The sequence below is a fragment of the Schistocerca serialis genome, chromosome 11, assembly GCF_023864345.2.
Source record: "Schistocerca serialis cubense isolate TAMUIC-IGC-003099 chromosome 11, iqSchSeri2.2, whole genome shotgun sequence".
Classification (NCBI taxonomy): Eukaryota; Metazoa; Arthropoda; class Insecta; order Orthoptera; family Acrididae; genus Schistocerca; species Schistocerca serialis.
In genome coordinates, this window is record NC_064648.1 from 182752097 (window position 1) to 182766566 (window position 14470).

Genomic DNA, 14470 nt, shown 5'->3' on the forward strand with positions numbered 1-14470 from the left:
TATGAATTACATGTTAACGCCAAAAACCTGCAAAAAAAAAAAAAAAAAAAAAAAGGAATATGATCAAAAAATATAAGCGTATCGCGATCTACATTAAGTACTGGTATCGTATATTGCAGTTATAAGCTAAGTGGTTACATGTGACCTGGATAAAAGCGAAACCACATTCTCTCTCTCTCGCAAGATAGGCCGAACAATTTTCATCTTCCAGAATGAGATTTTCACTCTGCAGCGGAGTGTGCGCCGATATGAAACTTCCTGGCAGATTAAAACTGTGTGCCGGACCGAGACTCGAACTCGGGACCTTTGTCTTTCGCAGGCAAGTGCTCTACCAAGTGAGCTACCCAAGCACCACTCACCGCCCGTCCTCACAGCTTTACTTCTGCCAGTACCTCGTCTCCTACCTTCCAACTTCACAGAAGCTCTCCTGCGAACCTTGCAGAACTAGCACTCCTGAAAGAAAGGATATTGCGGAGACATGGCTTAGCCACAGCCTGGGGGATGTTCCTAGAATGAAATTTTCACCCTACACCGGAGTGTGCGCTGATATGAAACTTCCTGGCGGATTAAAAATGTGTGCCGGACAGGAGCTCGAACTCGGGACCTTTGCCAACTGAAAATTACATGTTAATGCCAAAAACCTGGACAGAAAAGATATATGATCAAAAAAATATAAGCGTATCGCGATCTACAATAAGTACTGGTATCGTATATTGCAGTTATGTGCTAAGTGGTTGCATGTAACCTGGGTAAAAACGAAACCACGTTCTCTCTCTCTCGCAGGATAGGCCGAACAATTTTCATCTCGTCCCAGTAGCGCAAGGGCAGATTCGGTGGGAAGGGAAGTGCTGGAGGTTGAGCAACACGTGATGGGCGAGATGTGTGTGTGTGTGGGGGGGGGGGGGGGCTGGCGGTTCCCCCACCACCAGCGCACCTGGCCCCACCCCTCCGCAGGCGCTGCTGCGGCTGTGTGTGCGACGCGCCGTGGGCCGGGTGGAGGGGGTAAGCGGCCTCAGTTGCAGCCGGGTCAGGGGCCCCGAGTATCACTGCACGCCCACCGCCAGCTGCGCAGGCTTAAAGGCGCCCATCCGTCCAACCACCTGGTCAACCGCCAACCACCGGACGCGCGCGCCGCCTGCCCCATATAACCACGCCGGTCGCTGCTGGGCGCGGCATCTGCAGAAGGTAAACGCCAGGTCTCGCGTCCAACCGACGCCTCGAAACCATCGTAGGCACCCGTGTACATGGCGCTTCGGCAGGGATAGGAAATACGAGATTTTTAGGAGGTCCTATAGTTGAATTCTTTTCTCTTGGCGGCTCGCGCATGCCCGCCCAGACGCGGGAGATTGCTGCGTTGCCAGTTGTACGCGCCAAGAGAAGCAGCGCCATAGTATAGCATAGTTCGCAAACTTATGTTTAGGGGGGAGCGCGCAGTTTATGGAGTAAAGCCACCACGGCCGCATTAACCCTTTCGCTGCTACAGAGACGTGCTCCCCGCATTTTGTCGTCACTGCACTGCTCGCCTGTGCAGACACATCGTGTTTCGACTGCTTTGACACACTTTATCATTCGATTTCACAAAAACTATTTGGCCCAAAAATTTGATTTTTACACATCTTCTTGACTGATTCCTTCCCCCCCCCCCCCCCCCCCCCCCGATAAATGACTTAATTTTGTTTCGATGTTAAACGCAGTTATTGTGCAGCATTAAAAGTAGTAAAATTTTGAAGAGTTTGCAGTGGTAAAAGTCCATAGCGCATACTTTCCGTATGGTCGATTTTAGTTGCCACTAGAAATTTCAAAAAAAATACATTCAAACGAATAAAATTCATGAAGTAAGACACTTCTATAATGTTTTTAAATAAAGAAAATATAAAGCACCAAACAAGGTTTGAACTCAGAACTCTTCGCTCAGCATCCCAACACTTTTTTTTTTTTTTTTCGTGTTCGTTGTTGAGCGTTGAGTTTGGTCGTTGCGGGCGTCACATGACAACCGGTAAAGTTCGCATTGTCGATCCTTCCAGCAAGTTTTTTTATTACAGAGGCCGACCAGCCCTCTCACCGAACACGCTTTTACTTTTTTTTTTTAATCTGATTTTGATCGCTTTCGTTCGTTGCATCTGCTAGGGGCGGACGTCGTAAGACATCCGTTTAAGTTCGTTGTTGATCGATAACTCAGTTTCTTATTATTATTATTATAATTTTTTTTTTTTACTGAGGGCTGCTAACCCTCTGACCGAACACGCTGAGCTACCGTGCCGGCGACACCTTAACCATTACGCTAATGCAGCTCATTGATTAAATAATCTCCCAGAGGACTTTAAAATATCACGCAAAATACCGACAAACACTGTTGGAACGACGATGAATTACTCACGTTTCGTCGAAGTACAATAGGAAATAAACAATTACCGCTGTTCTTTATTGCGAAAAAGCGGTTCGTGAGAATGATACAAACACCTTTCCTTGCTATGGTCTGAATTAGGAGGCTTATTGATTGTTTGGTATAATTAATTAATAGAATATGAAGCAATTGGTATAAAGAATGCTTTTTCCAAACATTCTATAAAAGAAAGCCTGCTATCAAGACATTGCTTTTGTTCAGTTACTTTATTTATGACTGAACGTTTCTAAAACTGAAGACACTCGTCCGTGCTCTGCACTGCAGTCGAGCTCTGGCAACGTCGTTCTCTGTTCATTGGCTGACTGTGTTTTGTGACGTCAGTTGCGCAGAACGAACCTAAACTCGGCCGCTGTCGTAAATGACGCGCACTTTAGTAATAGCATCAGTAACTCAATTTATTTATAATTCATTAAATAAGGCTTCCATCACAGTTGCATACATTTTTATTGCCGACATGTTCGAAAATTTTCGATCATTCTCCAACCATTACCTACATTAGAACAAAATTATTAAGAAATTGGGCAGGTGCGATTAGGTCTGACGCACTGTGGGTACTGTACAAACTTAATTACATGTTTACAAAGAGTTTACCCATTCTGGAAAACGAGGATCGCGGCAATTTTTGCCTGTTGCCAACATTGATACTAGGAATATATCGATCATATAGATTCCAAGGCTTACGAGAACGTTTTAATTTCATGTTTGAAGTCGGATAACAAACGACAAAAGAAATATTTTTTTCGTGTGATATAACTACAAATTAAAATTCTCTGATTTTTTTTTCCTTTATTTAGTGTGAAACCTCTATTCTACCCTAATTTCGTGATCCTACAAGGAAAGGAACCCTATAGGTTTTAATGAGTGAGTGTGTGAGCAACAAAATATGTGACATAAAGGACCTTATCTTTTGATTGCATTGACTCAGAAGCTATCGTTTGTTATACCCCCAAAGGACCATAGACCTCAATATGTGGCAAATTTCAACTTAACACCTCTCCTGAGAGAAAACGGTTGAATAGACAGATGGAGAGACAGTCTGAAGACAAATAACAAAAAAAAATTTTAATGTGATATAATTACCAGTTAACAATTCTTGGATTTTTTGGCCTTTGATGTTGTTGTTGTCTTCAGTCCTGAGACTGGTTTGATGCAGCTCTCCATGCTACTCTATCCTGTTCAAGCTTCGTCATCTCCCAGTAACTACTGCAGCCTACATCCTTCTGTATCTGTTTAGTGTATTAATCTCATCGTCAACTTCTACGGTTTTTACCCTCCACGCTGCCCTCCAATACTAAATTGGTGATCCCTTGATGTCTCAGAACATGTCCTACCAACCGATCCCTTCTTCTTGTCAAGTTGTGCCACAAACTTCTCTTCTCCCCAATTCTATTCAATGCCTCCTCATTAGTTATATGATCTACCCATCTAATCTTCAGCATTCTTCTGTAGCACCACATTTCGAAAGCCTCTATTCTCTTCTTTTCCAAACTATTTATCGTCCATGTTTCACTTCCATACATGGCTACACTCCATACAAACACTTTCAGAAACGACTTCCTGACACTTAAATCTATACTCGATGTAAACAAATTTCTCTTCTTCAGAAACGCTTTCCTTGCCATTGCCGGTCTACACTTTATATCCTCTCTACTTCGACCATCATCAGTTATTTTACTCCCCAAATAGCAAAACTCCTTTACAACTTTAAGAGTCTCATTTCCTAATATAATTCCCTCAGCATCACCCGACTTAATTCGACTACATTCCATTATCCTCGTTTTGCTTTTGTTGATGTTCATCTTATATCCTCCTTTCAAGATACTGTCCATTCCATTCAACTACTCTTCCAAGTCCTTTGCTGTCTCTGACAGAATTACAATGTCATCGGCGAACCTCAAAGTTTTTATATCTTCTCCATGGATTTTGATTCTTACTCCGAATTTTTCTTTTGTTTCCTTCACTGCTTGCTCAATATACAGACTGGATAACATCGGGGACAGGCTACAACCCTGTCTCACTCCCTTCCCAACCACTGCTTCCCTTTCATGTCCCTCGACATAACTGCCATCTGGTTTCTGTACAAATTGTAAATAGCCTTTCGCTCCCTGTATTTTACCCCTGCCACCTTCAGAATTTGAAAAAGAGTATTCCAGTCAACATTGTCAAAAGCTTTCTCTAAGTCTACAAATGCTAGAAACGTAGGTTTGCCTTTTCTTAATCTAGCTTCTAAGATATGTCGTAGGGTCAGCATTGCCTCACGTGTTCCAATATTTCTACGGAATCCAAACTGATCTTCCCCAAGGTCGGCTTCTACCAGTTTTTCCATTCGTCTGTAAAGAATTCGGATTAGTATTTTGCATCCGTGACTTATTGAACATCTGTCAACACCTGCTTTCTTTGGGATTGGAATTATTATATTCTTCTTGAAGTCTGAGGGTATTTCGCCTGTCTTATATATCTTGCTCACCAGATGGTAGAGTTTTGCCAGGATTGGCTCTCCCAAGGCCGTCAGTAGTTCCAATGCAATGTTGTCTACTCCTGGGGCCTTGTTTCGACTTAGGTATTTCAGTGCTGTATCAAATTCTTCACCCAGTATCATATCTCCCATTTCATCTTCATCTACATCCTCTTTCCTTTCTACAACATTGCCCTCAAGTACATCGCCCTTGTAGAGTCCCTCTATATACTCCTTCCACCTTTCTGCTTTCCCTTCTTTGCTTAGAACTGGGTTTCCATCTGAGCTCTTGATATTCATACAAGGTGTTGTCTTTTCTCCAAAGGTCTCTTTAATTTTCCTGTAGGCAGTATCTATCTTTCCCCTAGCGAGATAAGCCTCTAAATAATAACATTTGTCCACTAGCCATCCCTACTTAGCCATTTTGCACTTCCTGTCGATCTCATTTTTGAGACGTTTCTATTCCTTTTTGCCTGCTTCTTTTACTGCATTTTTATATTTTCTCCTTTCATCAGTTAAATATATCTTCTGTTACCCAATGATTTCTACTAGCCCTCGTCTTTTCACCTACTTGATCCTCTGCTGCCTTCACTACTTTATCTCTCAAAGCCACCCATTCTTCTTCTACCGTATTTCTTTCCCTCGTTCCTATCAATTGTTCCCTTGTGCTCTCCGTGAAACTCTGTACAACCTCTGGTTTAGTCAGTTTATCAAGGTCCCATCTCCTTAAATTCCCACCTTTTTGCGGTTTCTTCAGTTTTAATCTACAGTTCATTGATTTACTATTAGATATTCTGTGCATCAACAAGCTATCAACCTGCTTATCCCCCTCAGAGCAAGAACTGAACGGAAAAGGATGCACGTTGATGCTTGGCGATAACCAGTTTGCTAACAATGGTAACTGCATGTAAGTGGCACAATTAAAGGCGACCGATGGGTCCATCGTTAGGTTTCGGCACATATCGGATTTGTCCGGAATACTTCATGTGGACTTGGCTGGTATTTTTTCCCGTTTCGTTTCCGCCAACACCAGCGACCTGGCAGATGCAGTGGCAAAAGTGCGTGGTGATGTTAAACGTTTGCCGGCCGAAGTGGCCGTGCGGTTAAAGGCGCTGCAGTCTGGAACCGCAAGACCGCTACGGTCGCAGGTTCGAATCCTGCCTCGGGCATGGATGTTTGTGATGTCCTTAGGTTAGTTAGGTTTAACTAGTTCTAAGTTCTAGGGGACTAATGACCTCAGCAGTTGAGTCCCATAGTGCTCAGAGCCATTTGAACCATTTTTTTTGTTAAACGTTTCACTTTCTGTTGGTAGAGCCGAGCGCCTAATACGTCAGCATTTCCCCTCACACGTCTCTGCCCTCCGACCGCAAAGACCAATCTCGCAATTTACGTTTTCGTTCACCACTTTCAGCAACCGTTTTCGAAGATGCCAGTGTGAAGAAATGGCACCCAAGTCGCGCTAAAAATTGTTTTTCAACGCAACTGTAGTGATGTTTCTTCACATCGGAAATCTTGTTATTCCATTCACACCGCCAATCCCTGCTGCAACCGGACTCCTCCTTTGTGCCATCTATACTTGCTTCGCACAATGAAAGAGAAAGACTGGACGTCATGACGGCTAAAAGAGTAGTAAGACTCCTTTACACGGTGAAAGTAAAGTTATGTTCTACTACAATGCCAAAAGAACAAAATTTACCGAAAACTGTGAAACAAATATAATATAAAATAAAATTGCCGGCAGTCGACACAGCTATTTAAGTATCGATATATCGATACAGTCTGCAGAACTATATCGCCGAGATATATTGATATTTTTGGGAATAAATATAGTTATATCAATATATCGATAAATTTTCAGCAGCTGCAGCTAGAACATTATACAAGGTGTTACAAAAAGGTACGGCCAAACTTTCAGGAAACGTTCCTCACACACAAATGAAGAAAAGATGTTATGTGGACGTGTCCGGAAACGCATAATTTCCATGTTACAGCTCATTTTAGTTTCGTCAGTATGTACTGTACTTCCTCGATTCACCGCCATGATTTCATACGGGATACTCTAGCTGTGCTGCTAGAACATGTGCCTTTACAAGTACGACACAACATGTGGTTCATGCACGATGGAGCTCCTGCACATTTCAGTCCAAGTGCTCGTACGCTTCTCAACTACAGATTCGGTGACCGACGGATTGGTAGAGGCGGACCAATTCCATAGCCTCCACGCTCTCCTGACCTCAACCCTCTTGACTTTCATTTGTGGGGGCATTTGAAAGCTCTTGTCTACGCAACCCCGGTAACAAATGTAGAGACTCTTCGTGCTCGTATTGTGGACGGCTGTGATACAATACGCCATTCTCCAGGGCTGCATCAGCGCATCAGGGATTCCGTGCGACGGAGGGTGGATGCATGTATCCTCGCTAACGGAGGACATTTTGAACATTTCCTGTAACAAAGTGTTTGAAGTCTCGCTGGTACGTTCTGTTGCTGTGTGTTTCCATTCCATGATTAATATGATTTGAAGAGAAGTAATAAAATGAGCTCTAACATGTAAAATAAGCGTTTGCGGACACATGTCCACATAACATATTTTCTTTCTTCGTGTGTGAGGAATGTTTCCTGAAAGTTTGGCCGTACCTTTTTGTAACACCCTGTATTCATCCTTGTAGAGAAAGGAATCTCTTTCTAACTATGCTTAAATCTCGTTTCCAATGAAGTCTGTATAATGGGAGCCCTATAATACGATGATGTAACACGAGCGGCCCAATCAACTGATTGTCTATCTTAGCACACCAAACATTTGCAGAGATGTGTTCTTGAAAATGTGTCTCCGCAAAGGCATGGGAGTTTTCATCCGGCGACCAATACGAGTATTAGCACCGCCACCACAGATGAAAGTGGCTTCATCACTAAACAGTACTGACGGGATAAGTCGGCATTTTGCAATTACCAAACGACATAATTTCGACCTTCTACCTTCATCTTGTCGATGGTGTTGAATCTGACATAGATTGAGAGAGGATGTGCTTATGTAATGTCCGCCATAATCTTATACGTGGAACAATGATGCGTCTAGAAATTCTGCGTGTGCTTGTTGAAGGAGTTCGGTTGGGTTGCTTGGGAGGGGGGAGGGGGGGGGGGAGGAGACCAAGCAGCGCCGCCCGCTGTGCCCGAGCGGTTGTAGGCGCTTCAGTCCGGAACCGCGCTCCTGCTACGGTCGCAGGTTCGAATCCTGCCTCGGGCATGGATGTGTGTGGTGTCCTTAGGTTAGTTAGGTTTAAGTAGTTCTAGGTCTAGGGCACTGATGACTTCAGATGGTAAGTCCCATAGTGCTCAGAGCCATTTGAACCATCTTTTTAACCAAACATCAAGGTCATGGGTCTCATCGGATCATGGAAGGATGGGGAAGGAAGTCGGCGGTGCCCCTTCAAAGCAACCATCCTGGCATTTGCCTGGAGCAATTTAGGGAAATCACGGAAAACAGAAATCAGGATGTTCCATTAAGTTTCGGGTGTGCAGCCACAAGAAATCTCCTTCTTCTTCTAATATTTCGGCTGTATAACGTTCATCCATCTTCAGAGTGAGCCGCAAGACTGCCGCTCCAGTACTCGCTTCGTTTTTTCTTTTTTCTTTATTGTATTTCAATTCCCCATCGGGGCGGGCTGGCAGCAGCATATGCGGTGCTCTTCAGCCGAAAGACATAGAACAAACAGGAGAAGACATTTAAAAATAACAAAGGAGAGAATATGGTGAACATAGATTAAAAAAAGGGGGAACATCATGGAAGGCAATAGACAAAAAAAAAAAAACTGGGTGACTGTAAAATGGAGATAAAAAACTGTGAAAACTGTTTAAAAGTAGCACACACAAAAGGCCACACACTGTGACAATTAAAAGAACACAAGGCACAGTATGACTGGAGCATAAAAGGTATCGACGGATGGCGTAGCACGTAACGTATCACTGACGGCGAACCTCAAGGTAGTACACAATTAAAATCACACCTCTTGACACACAGGAGAAACAGCACTAAGCACAACACTGATGTGGCACACTGACGATAACAGAGGATCTGCCAGACGCAAGGAGATGAGGGTGACCGGAAGAAGGGAGGAAGGGGAAGAGAGGGGGGAGATGGGCGGGGGGCGCGCTGAAGAGGGGCAGGTAGGGAGGGATGTGGGAAGGAAAGAGGCAAGGATGGGGTGCAGGGTCTCATGGGAGGGGGGGGAAGGAGGAAAATCCGCTCTGGGAGAAGGAGGGAAGAGGAAAAGAGGGGGCCCTGGGGAGGGGGGGAGGAACAAGGCCAGGTTATAGTTGGAAGGAAGGGAAGATGTCACAGCGAAGTTCGTCATCTGGGAGGGGGAGGCGTTGGAAATTGCCCTGATGAAGGAGATAGAGGGTGTGGAGGTGGAGAGAGGGAGGGATACAGCGATAGAGGCGCAGCAACGGGTGGGGGTTGGAGAGGAAGGACGACGAATTTAATTAATAGAGATAGTGGTTTCAATCTTGATAAATCATGGAATCCGGCACTTGCTGTAATCAACTCACAAAGACGTCGTCACAGTGCAGCTCACAATGATATATCGACATGCCAACACAGATCAACTGCGGAGTCATAGATACAACTCGCGCATTATGCACGTCTCTGCTGCCGACCAACGTCTCTGGCGCATTTGCATCTGTGGCAGCATGCGCAGTCGCGCGGTACACGAGTATAAAGGGACGAAGCGAGATCGTTTACATTGTCCGCAGGCTTGATCCCCCCACCCTCTGGTTTCCTCCTTCCTCTCCACCCCCGCCCATTGCCGCGCCTCTATCGCTGTATCCCTCCCTCTCTCCACCTCCACACCCTCCATCTCCTTCATCAGGGCAAATTCCAACGCCGCCCCTTCCCGAATGAAGAACTTCGCTGTGACATCTACCCTTCCTTCCAACTGTAACCTGGCATAATTCCCCCCCCCCTCCCCAGGGCCCCCTTCTTCCTCTTCCCTCGTTCTCCCAGACCGGATTTTCCTCCTTCCCCCCCTCCCCTGAGACCCTGCACCCCATACTTGCCTGTCTCCTTCCCACATCCCTCCCTACCTGGCCTTCTTCCGCGCGTCCCCCGCTCCCCTCCACCCTCCCTTCCCCTCCCTCCCTTCTTCCGGTCTCTCTCATCTCCTAGCGCCTGGCAGATCCTCTGTTTTGCTCATCATCAGTGTGCCACATCAGTGTTGTGTTTAGTGCTGTTTCTCCTGTGCGTCAAGAGGTGTGATTTTAATTGTGTACTGCCTTGAGGTTCACCGTCAGTGTTTGTGATGTGCTACGCCATCCGCCGATACCTTTTATGCTCCAGTCATACTGTGCCTTGTGTTCTTTTAATTGTCGCAGTGTGTGGCCTTTTGTGTGTGCTACTTTTAAACAGTTTTCACAGTTTTTTGTCTCCATTTTATGGTCACCCCGTTTTTTTTGTTTTTTGTCTATTGCCTTCCATGATGTTCCCCCTTTTTTTATCTATGTTCACCATATTCTCTCCTTTGTTATTTTTAAATGTCTTCTCTTGTTTGTTCTATGTCTTTCGGCTGAAGAGCACCGCATATGCTGCTGCCAGCCCGCCCCAATGGGGAATTGAAATACAATAAAAAAAAAAAAACGAAGCGAGCACTGGAGCGGCAGTCTTGCGGCTCACTCTGACGATGGCTGAACGTTTTACAGCCGAAATATTAGAAGAAGAAGAAGGAGATTTCTTGCGGCTGCACACCCAAAACTTAATGGAACAGTCTTTGCGCCGGCAAAACCTGAAGATGCACATAAATCAGGATGGCCAGATGCGGGATTGAACCGTCGTCCTCCCAAACGCGAGTCCAGTGTGCCAACGACTGCGCCACCTCACTCGGTTTTTCAAGGCCTACGCCGTACCAGTTGCATAATATCTTGTATCTAATCCACATCGTGTTCACCTGCATGTTTAGCAAGATATGAACGACTGTTGTGAACTGTTACGCAGTAAAGACAGCGAAACACAACATAATATGGTACTCTGTGTTCAGGAAATTGTCTGCCTTATTCTCCACACCCAACAGTAGCGTTTCCATCACACAAAGCGTTCACGAACACCATATCGGCATACTCAGCGTTTGTAAATACAAGGACCAGTCAATAAGTAATACAACAGCTTATTTTTTCTAAAAGCAGGTTGATTTCTTTCAAAACTATGATACACGATACTATTCACCTCTTCCTTGTCTGCAAAACACTAGTTTTCATCATAATCTCTGTTCAATGCTATGACCTAATGCCACCTTACTGGCAGGTTATGTACGTTCTCATGGTACCACTCCACTGGTCGATGTCGAAACCAACATTTTCCCACATTTATAACCTCCCCATCACCCACGTACCGCTTCCCGCGGAGTGCATCCTGTTTTGGGCCGAAAACATGGAAGTCAGAAGGTGCGAAATGCGAGGCCGCAGGGTGGATGAGTCAGAACAGTCCAGTCAAATCTTGTGAGCTCCTCTTGGGTGCACAGACTTGGGTGAGAGCTTACGTTGTCACGGAGAAGTTAGTTTATATTTTTGTGACAACAAACACCTTGAAGTCGATTCTTCAATTTCCTGATGGTAACACAATACACTTCACACTTGATCCTTGTACCATGCGGGAGGACATCAATCAAAACAACGTCTACAGATTCCCAGAAGACCATCGGTGTGATTTTAGCAGCTGAGGGTGCGGCTTTAAACTTTTTCTTCAGAGGACATGTGTTGCAGCGCCACTCAATGGTTGTCGTTTTGTTTCCGGTTCGAAGAGATGAACACAAGTTTCATCGCCTGCGCCGATGGTCGACAAATAATTGTCACGATCAGCCTCAAGCTCTCAAGCAACTCCGCTCAGGTCGTAATTACTCTTTATGTTTCCAGAATGAGATTTTCACTCTGCAGTGGAGTGTGCGCTGATATGAAACTTCCTGGCAGATTAAAACTGTGTGCCCGACCGAGACTCGAATTCGGGAACTTTGCCTTTCGAGGGCAAGTGCTCTACCATCTGAGCTACCGAAGCACGACTCACACCCCGTCCTCACAGGTTCACTTCTGCCAGTACCTCGTCTCCTACCTTCCAAACTTTACAGAAGCTCTCCTGCGAACCTTGCAGAACTAGCACTCCTGAAAGAAAGGATATTGTGGAGACATGGCTTAGCCTTAGCCTGGGGGACGTTTCCAGAATGAGATTTTCACTCTGCAGCGGAGTGTGTGCTGATATGAAACTTCCTGGCAGATTAAAACTGTGTGCCCGACCGAGACTCGAATTCGGGACCTTTGCCTTTCGCGGGCAAGTGCTCTACCATCTGAGCTACCGAAGCATGACTCACGCCCGGCCCTCACAGCTTTACTTCTGCCAGGAGAGCTGTAAAGTTTGGAAGGTAGGAGACGAGATACTGGCAGAAGTAAAGCTGTGAGGGCCGGGCGTGAGTCGTGCTTCGGTAGCTCAGATGGTAGAGCACTTGCCCTCGAAAGGCATAGGTCCCGAGTTCGAGTCTCGGTCGGGCACACAGTTTTAATCTGCCAGGAAGTTTCATACTCTTTATGTTCTTCTGTTAAGGGGCGGGGAACCCGGCAGGAACACACCTTTCAGTACGTCATCTGGTGGATGAGTCAGCACTAACAACAGGATGTCCAGCTGGACAGCCAGGTGTTTCATTGCGATCTGTCGATCACCTCGAATGAGAGTTTCTTCACGTTCCAACACTGCAACACAGCTGTGTGCGGCAGGCGGCAGATTGGACAGGTTTGCCCCCCCTTGTTGCCAGGATTTCCGACGTCTTGCCCAACGACTCGCCGTGCTTTTGTTCACTGCCAGGTCTCCACAGACTTGCCCGACCTTGTTGCCACCAAAGAAACTGGTACAGGCATGCGTATTGAAATACAGAGTTATGTAACCAGGCAGAATATGTCGCTGCGATCGGCAACGCGTATATAAGACAACAAGTCTCTGGCACAGTTGTTAGATAGGCTACCGCTGCTACAATGGCAGGTTATCGAGTGAGTTTGAACGTGTTATAGTGGGCGCACGACCGATGGGACACAGCATCTCCGAGGTAGCAATGAAGTGGAGATTTTCCAGTATGGTACCATTTCACGAGTGTACCGTGAATGTGAGGAATCTGCTAAAACATCAAATCTCTGACACCGCTGTGGCCGGAAAAAGATACCGTGAGAATGGACCAACTACAACTGAAGGGAATCGATCAACGTGACAGAAGAGCAGCCCTTCTTCAAATTGCTGCAGATTTCAAAGCCATCAACAAGTGTCAGCATGCGAATCATTCAATAAACCATCATCGATATTGGCTTTCGGAGCCGGAGGCCCATTCAAGTACGCTTCATGATTGCATGATACAAAGACTTACGCCTCGCCTGGGCCTGTCGACACCGACATTGATGACTCGAAATGTGTTGCCTGCTCGGACAGGTCTCGTTGTAAATTATATCGAGCGGATGGATGTGTACAGGTATGGAGACAACTTCCTGAAGGCATCCACCCTGCATGTCAGCAGGGGACTGTTCAAGCTGGTGGAGGCTCTGTAATGGTGTGGGGTGTGTGCAGTTGGAGTGATATGGGACCCCTGATACGCCTAGATACGACTGTGACAGGTGACACGTACCTAAGCATCCTGTCTCATCGCCTGCATCCATTCGTGTCCATTGTGCATTGCGAAGGACTTGGGCAATTCCAGCAGGACAATGCGACACCCCACACGTCCAGAATGGCTACAGAGTAGCTCCAGGAACACTCTCCCAAGTTTAAACACTTCCGTTGGCCACCAAGCTCCCCAGACATGAACATTGTTGACCATATCTGGGATGCCTTGCAACGTGCTGTTCAGAAGGCATCTCAATGCCCTCCCACTCTTCCGGATTTATGGACAGCCCTGCAGGATTCATGGTGTCAGTTCCTTCCAGCGCTACTTCAGACATCAGTCGAGTCCATACCATGTCGTGTTGCGGCACTTCTCCGTTCGCTTGATATTAGGCTGGACTACCAGTTTCTTTGGCTCTTCAGTGTAGCTCTCTCCCTGGAACACACCTGCGTTACAGACGCCTTTTCGACGGCTGCGTATAGCACCAGTATCCATAAGAATTACATGAGAGGATAGGGGCTGAATCGTGAGTATTCCACGATGTGCCGCAACAAATTCTGCATTTTTTTTTTTACCCAAACCGGCTGAGGAAAAAAAAATCTGTTGCATTACTTATTGAACGACTCTTGTTCAGTGTGGGATGTTTGACCCTTCCAGTCCCGTCGGCTACAAATGTGTACATTAAATTCGATTGTCTCTTAGTTGGAACAGAAGTAATTTTCCCCAATGGGAACCTCATGTACAGGGCTATTACAAATGATTGAAGCGATTTCATAAATTCACTGTAGCTCCATTCATTGACATATGGTCACGACACACTACAGATACGTAGAAAAACTCATAAAGTTTTGTTCGGCTGAAGCCGCACTTCAGGTTTCTCCCGCCAGAGCGCTCGAGAGCGCAGTGAGACAAAATGGCGACAGGAGCCGAGAAAGCGTTTGTCGTGCTTGAAATGCACTCACATCAGTCAGTCATAACAGCGCAACGACACTTCAG

At 45.8% G+C, this 14470-nt stretch overlaps 1 protein-coding gene across 1 annotated transcript in view; it reads left to right on the forward strand.

Annotated features, from left to right (window-relative positions):
* The first annotated feature begins 1047 nt into the window (after nt 1-1047).
* LOC126427174 (immunoglobulin domain-containing protein oig-4-like) overlaps nt 1048-14470 on the forward strand; it is a 37779-nt gene continuing 24356 nt past the window's right edge. Inside the window, exon 1 of the mRNA XM_050089401.1 lies at nt 1048-1185. The gene's annotated coding sequence lies outside the window, so the exon portion shown is untranslated. The remainder of the gene's footprint in view (nt 1186-14470) is intronic.